Source organism: Cervus canadensis, chromosome 24, assembly GCF_019320065.1.
Source record: "Cervus canadensis isolate Bull #8, Minnesota chromosome 24, ASM1932006v1, whole genome shotgun sequence".
In the NCBI taxonomy this organism is placed as follows: domain Eukaryota; kingdom Metazoa; phylum Chordata; class Mammalia; order Artiodactyla; family Cervidae; genus Cervus; species Cervus canadensis.
Window position 1 is genome coordinate 46,117,346 of NC_057409.1, and position 8,613 is coordinate 46,125,958.

The 8,613-nt window shown below is 37.0% G+C and overlaps 1 non-coding gene across 1 annotated transcript; it reads right to left on the reverse strand.

Moving 5' to 3' along the window:
* Positions 1-7,521: 7,521 nt before the first annotated feature.
* On the reverse strand, positions 7,522-7,593 carry TRNAC-ACA. The gene has a single exon. It is a non-coding gene; the product is annotated as a tRNA-Cys (tRNA).
* Between the last annotated feature and the right edge of the window lie 1,020 nt (positions 7,594-8,613).

Genomic DNA, 8,613 nt, shown 5'->3' on the forward strand with positions numbered 1-8,613 from the left:
GAACTGTTGCTGAAGCTGACACTCCTAATACTTTTGCCACTTGATACAAAGGGCAACTCACTGGAAAAGACCCTGATGCTGGGAAAGATTGAAAGCAAAAGGAGAAGGTGGTGATAGAGGATGAGATGGTTAGATAACATCAGTGGACATGAATTTGAGCAAACTCCAGGAGATAGTGAGGACAGAGGAGCCTGGCATGCTGCATTTCATGGGGCTGCAAAGAGTTGGACATGGCTTATCAACTAACAATAACACCCCATTTCCCCTTGGGTAATCATAAGTTTATTTTCTATATCTGTGAGTCTGTTTCTATTTTGTAAGTAAATTCATTTGTGTCATATTTTAGATTTCACATAAAAGTGACATCATATGTCATTTGTCTTTCTCTTTTTGACATACTTCACTTGATTGATAATCGCTAGACCCATCCATGTCACTGCAAATGACATTATTTCATTATTTTAAATGGCTGAGTTGTATTCCATTGTATGTATGTACCATATGTTTTTTTATTCATTCACCTATCAGTGGAAATTTAGGCTGCTTCTATGTGTTGGTGTTGTAAATAGTGCTTCAGTGAACATTGGCATGCATGTATCTTTTGGAAATATAGCTTTTGCCAGATATATGCCAAGGAATGGGACTGTTAGATCACAGGGCAACTCTAATTTTTCAAGGAACCTCCATACTGTTTTCCTTAGTGGCTGCATCAATTTACACTCTATCAACAGCATGGGAGGGCTCCCTTTCCTCCATACCCTCTCCAGCATTTGTTATTTGTATGCTTTCTAATGATGACCGTTCTAAACTGTGTGAGGTAGCACCTCATTGTAGTTTTGATTTGCATGTCTCTAATAATTAGCCATGTTTTGCATCTTTTCATGTGCTGATTGGCACATCGTCTCTGGACAAATGCCTATTTAGGTCTTCTGCTCATTTTTTGACCGAGTTGTTTGTTTTTGTTGCTGTTATTGTTATTATTGAGTTGTGTGAGTTATTTGTATATTTTGGAAATTCAGCCCATTTTGCTGTGCAAAAGCTTCTAAGTTTTATTAGGTCCCATTTATTTATTTTGCTTTTATTTCTATTGCCTTGGGAGACTGAGCTAAGAAAACATTGGTATGATTTATGTCAGAGAATGTTTTGCCTGCATCCTCCTCTAGGAGTTTTATGGTGTCATGTGTTATATTTAAGTCTTTAAGCCATTTTGAGTTTATTTTTGTGGATGGTATGAGGGTGTGTTCTGACTTCATGGATTTACATGTGGCTGTCCATCTTTCTGAATATCATCTGCTGAAGACTGTCTTTTCTCCATGCTTCTTGCCTCCTCTGTGGAAGACCAGTTGACCATAGGTATGTGAATTTATTTCCAGGCTCTATATTCTGCTCCGTTGAGCCTTATGTTTGTTTTTGTGCCAGTACCATGCTGTTTTGGTTTCTGTAGCTTTATAGTGATGTCTGAAGTCTGGGAGCGTTGTGCCTCCAGCTTTATTCTCTCACCTCAGGATTGCTTTGGTAATTTTGGGTTATTTATGGTTACATATAAATTTTAAGATTGTTTGTTCTAGTTTAGGGAAAAAATGTGGTGGGTGATTTGATAGGGATCACATTAAATCTTTAGATTGCTTTGGGTAGTATGGCCATTTTAACAATATTGATTTTTCCAATCCAAGAGCATGAAGTATTTTCCAATTCTTTGAACCATCTTCATTTTCCTTTATCAGTGTTTTATAGTTCTCAGCATATAATTCTCTCAATTCCTTGTCATGTTTATTACTATTTTATTACTTTTGATATGATTTTCAAAGGGATTTTTTTTTTAACTTTCCCATTCTGATATTTCTTTCTGAGTGTAGAGAAATGCAACCGATTTCTATATGCTAAACTTGTATCCTGCTACCTTGCTGAATTTGGTGATCAGTTCTAGTAGTTCTTGTGTGGAGTAGTTAAGGTTTTCTAAGTATCACATAATCTGTATAAAATGACAATTTTACCTCTTCCCTTCCAATTTTAGTACTTTTTCTTTTTCTTGTCTGAGGCTAGAATTTCCAATAGTATGTTAAATAGAAGTGATGAGAGTAGGTATCCTTCTCTAGTTTCAGACTTTAGTGGGAAGTCTTTCAGTTTTTCACCACTGGGCACTATGTTGGCTGTGGGACTGGGATGAATAGCTTTTATTATGTTGAGATATATTCCCTGTATAAACACTCTGCTAAGAGGTTTCATCATGAATAGGTGTTGAATTTTATCAAATTTTTTTGACAACTATTGTGATAATCATGAAATTTTTTTTTCTTTTGTTGATGTGGTATATCACATTGATATGTGTATGTTGAACCATCCTTGTGACCCTACAATGAATCCGACTTGATTGTGGTGTATAATTTTTTTTTTTTTTGGTGTATCATCTTTTTCAATGTGTTCTTGTATTCAGTCTGCTAATATTTTGCTGAGAATTTTTGCACCTATATGCGTTAAAGATACTTGTCTGTGATTTTCTTTTTCGGTATTGTCTTCATCTGGTTTTGGTATCAGCATGATTGTAGCTTCATAGAATGATTTTGGGAGTGTTCACTCCTCTTCAGTCTCGTGGAAGAGCTTGAGAAGATCAGTATAATTTCACCTTTGTTTGTGGAGTCATCTGGACTTGGACTTCTGTTTGTAGGGAGCTTTTTTTCTTTCTAATTTTTATTGAAATATAGTTGGTTTACAACTATTGGGAGCTGTTGTGCATGAGCATTTTACAGAGATCAGGGAAAATATGGGTGGAGCACAGACAGCAACTGACACTGCCATATATTTGTAAGCATTATGACCAGGTTCACATAGCATTCCTATAGAAGAGAATATACTTCTCAGTGTATTTTTCCTTACACTATTTATATTATTTTTTAAATAGTTAACTACTTTTATAATAAACTTAATTGTGTATCACTTAAGTGTGTTTTTCTTAGTAGTCAAATTTTGTTGCAATGAGTAGTCTGCATAAGACTATACTACTACATGAAATGATTGTGGGCTGATTAAGAACAGAACTGACCCTCATATGTTTCCCATTGAACTGCTGAGTAAAAATTATACTCAAAGAAGGTTAAGAGAGGAGGGTCAGGGACACATCTTCAAGCCCATCTCTTCTCTCTGCTGAATAGGTAGGTCTTTGGTAGAGTTTGCCAGTTAAAGTATGGTATTTCATTGGGAGAATAAAATTATGTTGTAAATACCACATTCAAATGATCTCTTATGTTATATGAAAACCATGTTTGTAATATGAAAACATTACCTCCTATTTTGAAAGTTTTGATTCAAACAGCATCGTTTCTTAAAAGGGAGACATTCTTCTGAAAAAATAAAAGGCAAAGATTTCAGCCTAGTAATTTGAATGAGACTTTGGGTGTAAATAAGTCATTAGAGCTAATGAGAAGTATGCTTACACTATATATTACTGTTTCTCTGAATTATATTATTTGACCATCTCATTGCTCCTGGACTAGAGCGAGTACAAATAAAGTGGACAATCATGGTAATGGTGATGGTTAGATGTCAATTTGCACAGATCCATCTTTCTCATCCTTTTCTACTTTTATATTTAAATAGGCATTGGTATAGGAATTCCAAACATCATATCTTCATCCTGGATAAAAGAGGTTTTCATTCTGAGCTGGTGCAGTAAGCCATCTCTTGGGTTAAAACAAAACCATCTGCTCCTTGTTTTGATTTTCAATCAAATGTATACCTTTTTACATAAATATAATCTATGCATGTATTCTTAATAAAATAACACCCTATTTATTTAATGGAAATTTAGAAGGTAGTAGATAAATGGCCAGTCATACAATCAAAACAATGCTTTTCATTTGGTTTAAATGAAACCGTGTCTAGGACTTAGCTTTTTTCATGTCTAGAACTTAGCTTTTCAATTTACCTATGAAGAAATGTAATGAAATTGGTTTTTTTTTGCTAATCCAGAAGTAGAAAATGGAAGGCTTCAGTATTTTGTTTTTGAAAGAGTAGTTATCTAATGTTATTTAACTTTCTTTCACTTCCTGTGTAAGGAATTTCACAAAGATGTACTCATACCAATAAACTACAGGAAAAAAACACATGGAAACTTTATTTTATTGGAAAGCACACCTTTCCTTATCAGACTAAAAGTTGTCCCAGTGTTTTACAGGTAGTAAGCAGATTATTGACAAAAATATTTTTAAATAGTTATATAATTTTTTGTTATGCATAAGATAACACAGATATTTGAAATTGTGATTTTATCCATGTAGTAATTTAATAAATTATTTTCTGAGATCATATACTTAACCAATACATTCTGTTAGGTTATTTCTACATTACATGACTAGATTTCAATTACTTATATAAATGACTAGAATATTTAATTTAAACTTTGTCGTCTCTCCTCAGGTTTTCTAGTTCCACGGCACTATTTAGATCCTTCGTTTAACTCTACATGGGAAAACTGATGCTGCTGCTGCTGCTAAGTCGCTTCAGTCATGTCGGACTCTGTGCGACCCCATAGACGGCAGCCCACCAGGCTCCCCTGTCCCTGGGGAAACTAACCCTTTCTAAATATTCTTCTCACTCTATTCTCGGTTTTTTTCTAGCCCTTCCCAGTGGTTCTTTCTGATGTTTCTCAGAAATTCTCCTGTGCCAAGTAAACATGAGGTTATTCTTAGTATATTAACAGTTATTATCATGGGAGAAGAATTATTTTAATATTAATAAAAATAATTTCCGCTTACTGCTGGAAGAAATTAGCTTATTTTTAAAAGTTGGTTCAATGAAGGATATTTTTAGAATGTTAATTTAAAAAAACAGCAGCTCTGTGTGGAGTCAGTCAGTTTTTGGCATCTTGGCCTTCTCTTCACAATAAGAATCCCGAATCATTGTGCACGTCAAATGAAAACCCAATCTCATAAAGCTAAACAATAATCCCCTATTGCTGATGGCCTATTATTCTTTTCGGAGTCAAATCACTTAAAAAGAATTAACGAATAAAGTCTTCAAGACTCCTCTGAGGTAGGTAAATGTTTTCTTGCTTATTTTTTTAGAGACCACATTTCAGGTTACTTGCTAAATCTAAACGGTCCTTGTTGCTGATTCCAGCAGTGCCAAGAATCTTCTGGTTGTTAGTTCAGTCCTTAGAAGATTATAATTAGAGATTGATATAAATGACACCTAGTTCTGCATTTGGTTCAAATAAACATTGAAGTTTCTTGACCCATTTAAGTTATTTTAGAGTTAATAGAATTGGAAAGTTGGAAAAGTCCTTGGAGATGATCTAGTCCCATCTTTTACTTTACGAATGCTGAAAACTGAAGCTCAGAGATGCAAAACCCTGTTCAGGTCTCAGCCTTCTCTTCAATAGACTGGACTGGTGTGCAAAGATCAAATACCCATGGCTCGATATTGAAATTTCTTGGTAGTTCAACAGATTTTCCAAGACATGCCATTAGATCTATAGAGGAATGGGTCATGGGGAAAAAAAATGGCAGAGGGTGGGGGGTATTTTAGAGAGAGAAAGGATTTGGGGGGGGGGTTTGATTTGTTCTGTTTTATTTCTGAACAAGCTTCTTTCTGTACTGAATGACACCATGCCCCAGGAAGTCCAAGTTCTATTTTTTAGAAAAATGCCTCGGCTAAGAGCCATCACCACAGGCCTTCTCAGACACCCAAAATGGGCAAAGAATACTTGCTTGAAAGAATATTTGTAATATTTTCCTTGAAAAGTTGAGGGTGGTAGAAGGCGAGGGAAAAGGGAGGGCTTGGGAGGGGAAAAATATGAGTGCAGATGTAGCAAACAAGGGGCAGATGCCACATGAAAATGAGTTCTGGCTTCCCAAACACGGCCTGTCCTGTGCTGCTTAGGACAGATACATCCTCTGAACCCAAGCAGAACTCTGAGAATCTCCCTGTATTTCTGTGATGACATATAAAGCAACTTACAAACTTCTGTACTCCAGTGCTCATTCCAATTGCCTATTTGAAAGATTTTGGTATCAATTAGGTATCCTTAAATTAACATAGTCAAAACTCAACTTCTGATCCTTTTAAAAACTTATTTCTTTCAATGTCCTTCCGAACCTAGGGAATAACTCCATTCTTCCAGATAATTAGGACAGAAATTTTGCAACTATCCTTAAATCTTCTCTTTTCATACTTTACATCCAATTAGTCGCTGAATCCTATTGTTCTCCCCTGGTGACTCAGCTGGTAAAGAATCTGCGTGCAATGCGGGAGACCTGGGTTTGATCCTCGGGTTGGGAAAATCCCCTGGAGAAGGGAAAGGCAACCCACTCCAGTTTTCTGGCCTGGAGAATTCCATGGACTCTATAGTTCATGGGGTCCCAAAGAGTCAGACACGTCTGAGTGACTTTCACTTTCACTTTCACTTTCTTCCTATTGTTCTATATTCTTATCCCTGAGGAATCTTGAGCCCCTGGTAACCTTGCTCTCCTGACCATGGCTGCCATTTTATTTTTTCATTTACTGTGAATATTGGGAAGAGGAGTACCAAGAGTACATGTATGCATACTCTGCCATGTCCAACTCTTTGAGACCCCATGAACTGTATCTGCCAGGCTCATCTGCCCATGGGATTTTCCTGACAAGAATACTGGCGTGAATAACCATTTCTCCTTCCAGGGGATCTCCCAACCCAGGGACCAAACCCATATCTCCTGCATTGGCAGGCAGATTCTTTACCATTGAGCCACCTGGGAATCCCACCAAGAGTGGTCCCAGTGAATAATGTTTGCCAAGCGAATTCTTCCACACCTATATTGTATAAAGAGCAGTCTCACTCCTCTTGATAATCATGGCCAATAACACCAGGATGGTGTTGACTTTCTTTGAATGATGTTTGTTTCATACAGGAGTCCAAAATAATAGGATGGGAGCCATAGCTTAAATATTTAAAGATTTTTGCAAAGTACTCTGGTAGAAAGAGTCTGCATCTCCTAAACCTGCAGGGCTCAGGGTTGTAGGAGGAGAGGCCAAAATTCCCCAAATGGGTCAGCAAGAGTAATGTTAAGCAGAGCAACTTCTACTTCTATCCCTTGGCTCCTAAACTCATCTATTCTATTTATTGAAGATAAAGCACCATACAATGACTACTGATTTAGATGTATGCTGTATCCAGAAAGATGGTACTTCAAACTCATAGGATACTATCTTCAAGCTTGAGGTTCAGCTACACCTTTGAAAAGTTGCTCTAGCATCTGCTTCTGGCAAGAGGGAGTAAAAAGGCCATATTTACCTTCTCTATGAAACAAAAACTATCAGACAAAATACAAGAAACTAAAGTTGTCAAGACACTGATGTCAAGCAATGAAGGAGAGCAAATCCCTGAGAAACAGGAAACAAATATGATTATGCTTGAAAATGAAAGTGAAGTCACTCAGTCATTTCCGACTCTTTGCTACCCCGTGGACTGAGCCTACCACACTCCATCCATGGGATTTTCCATGCAAGAGTACTGGAGTGGGTTGCCATTTCCTTCTTCAGAGGATCTTCCCAACCCAGGGATCGAACCTGGGTCTCCCGCATTGTAGGCAGGCGCTTTACCATCTGAGCCACCAGGGAAGTTATGCTTATGCGTATAGGTAAGCAATGTGATTGCTTCAATTTACTGCCTAGAGGCCCTTTCCAGATCATTGTGCATGGAGAAGATGCTAAGAAACATGTCTGAAAACTCTGAGATTAAGCTCTGGAGCTAAGAGTTCAGACAGACCAAGGCAGTTAGAATTGATAGGACTGTAGACCCAAGAGGAGAACACATCAAAGAGAGAGAATGGGGAGAACTTCAGAAGGCCCTCTTTGACTCTTAGCAGATCACTCAGCAGCGCATGTGCATGCTGGGAAATGTATCAGAAAACATGTCTGGTCCTCTTGTGGGGCCAGGAACACTGCTTCCTCACCCTAGCCAGACTGAAAAAAACAGGGAATTAATGATTAACAGGGAATTCAGTTGAGTATTCAAGAAAATATTGCTCTAGTGGTGGAGAATGATTAGTTCTAGACTGACCACTGCTCTGGACCTGCTAACAAGTCATAAAAGAAATACTTGAAAAGATCAAGCTTCTTCCATGTAACTATAGCCCAGAACAAAACTCAAGACAACTTACAGGAATTCAAAATTATCCAGCACCCACCTAGGTAAAAATCATTATATCAGACATCCAAAAGGAGATTATTAGGCATATACCAAGAAGCAATAAAATATATCCCACGAAGAGAAAAATCAACCCCAACCCAGAAGAGATACAGATGCTAGAGTTTGCAGATAAGGATATTAAAAGTTACTGTAACTATATTCCTTCTATAGATAGGGAAATATATTTAAAAATTCATATCAAACTTGTAAAGATGAAAACTACAATGTTTGAGAAGAAAAGTAACCAGGATGAGAGTAAGAAAAGATTACACATAGCAGAGAAAAATGAATAAACTTGAAGGTAGAGCAATAGGAACTCTCCAAAAAAATAACAGAAAAAAAATTTAACTGTAAACATGAGTGAGTTATGAAACAATGTCAAGGGGCCTAAGGTAGAAATAATTGGAAAGCTGGATAAGGGCAGAGGAGAAGTCAAACTGAGACGCAGT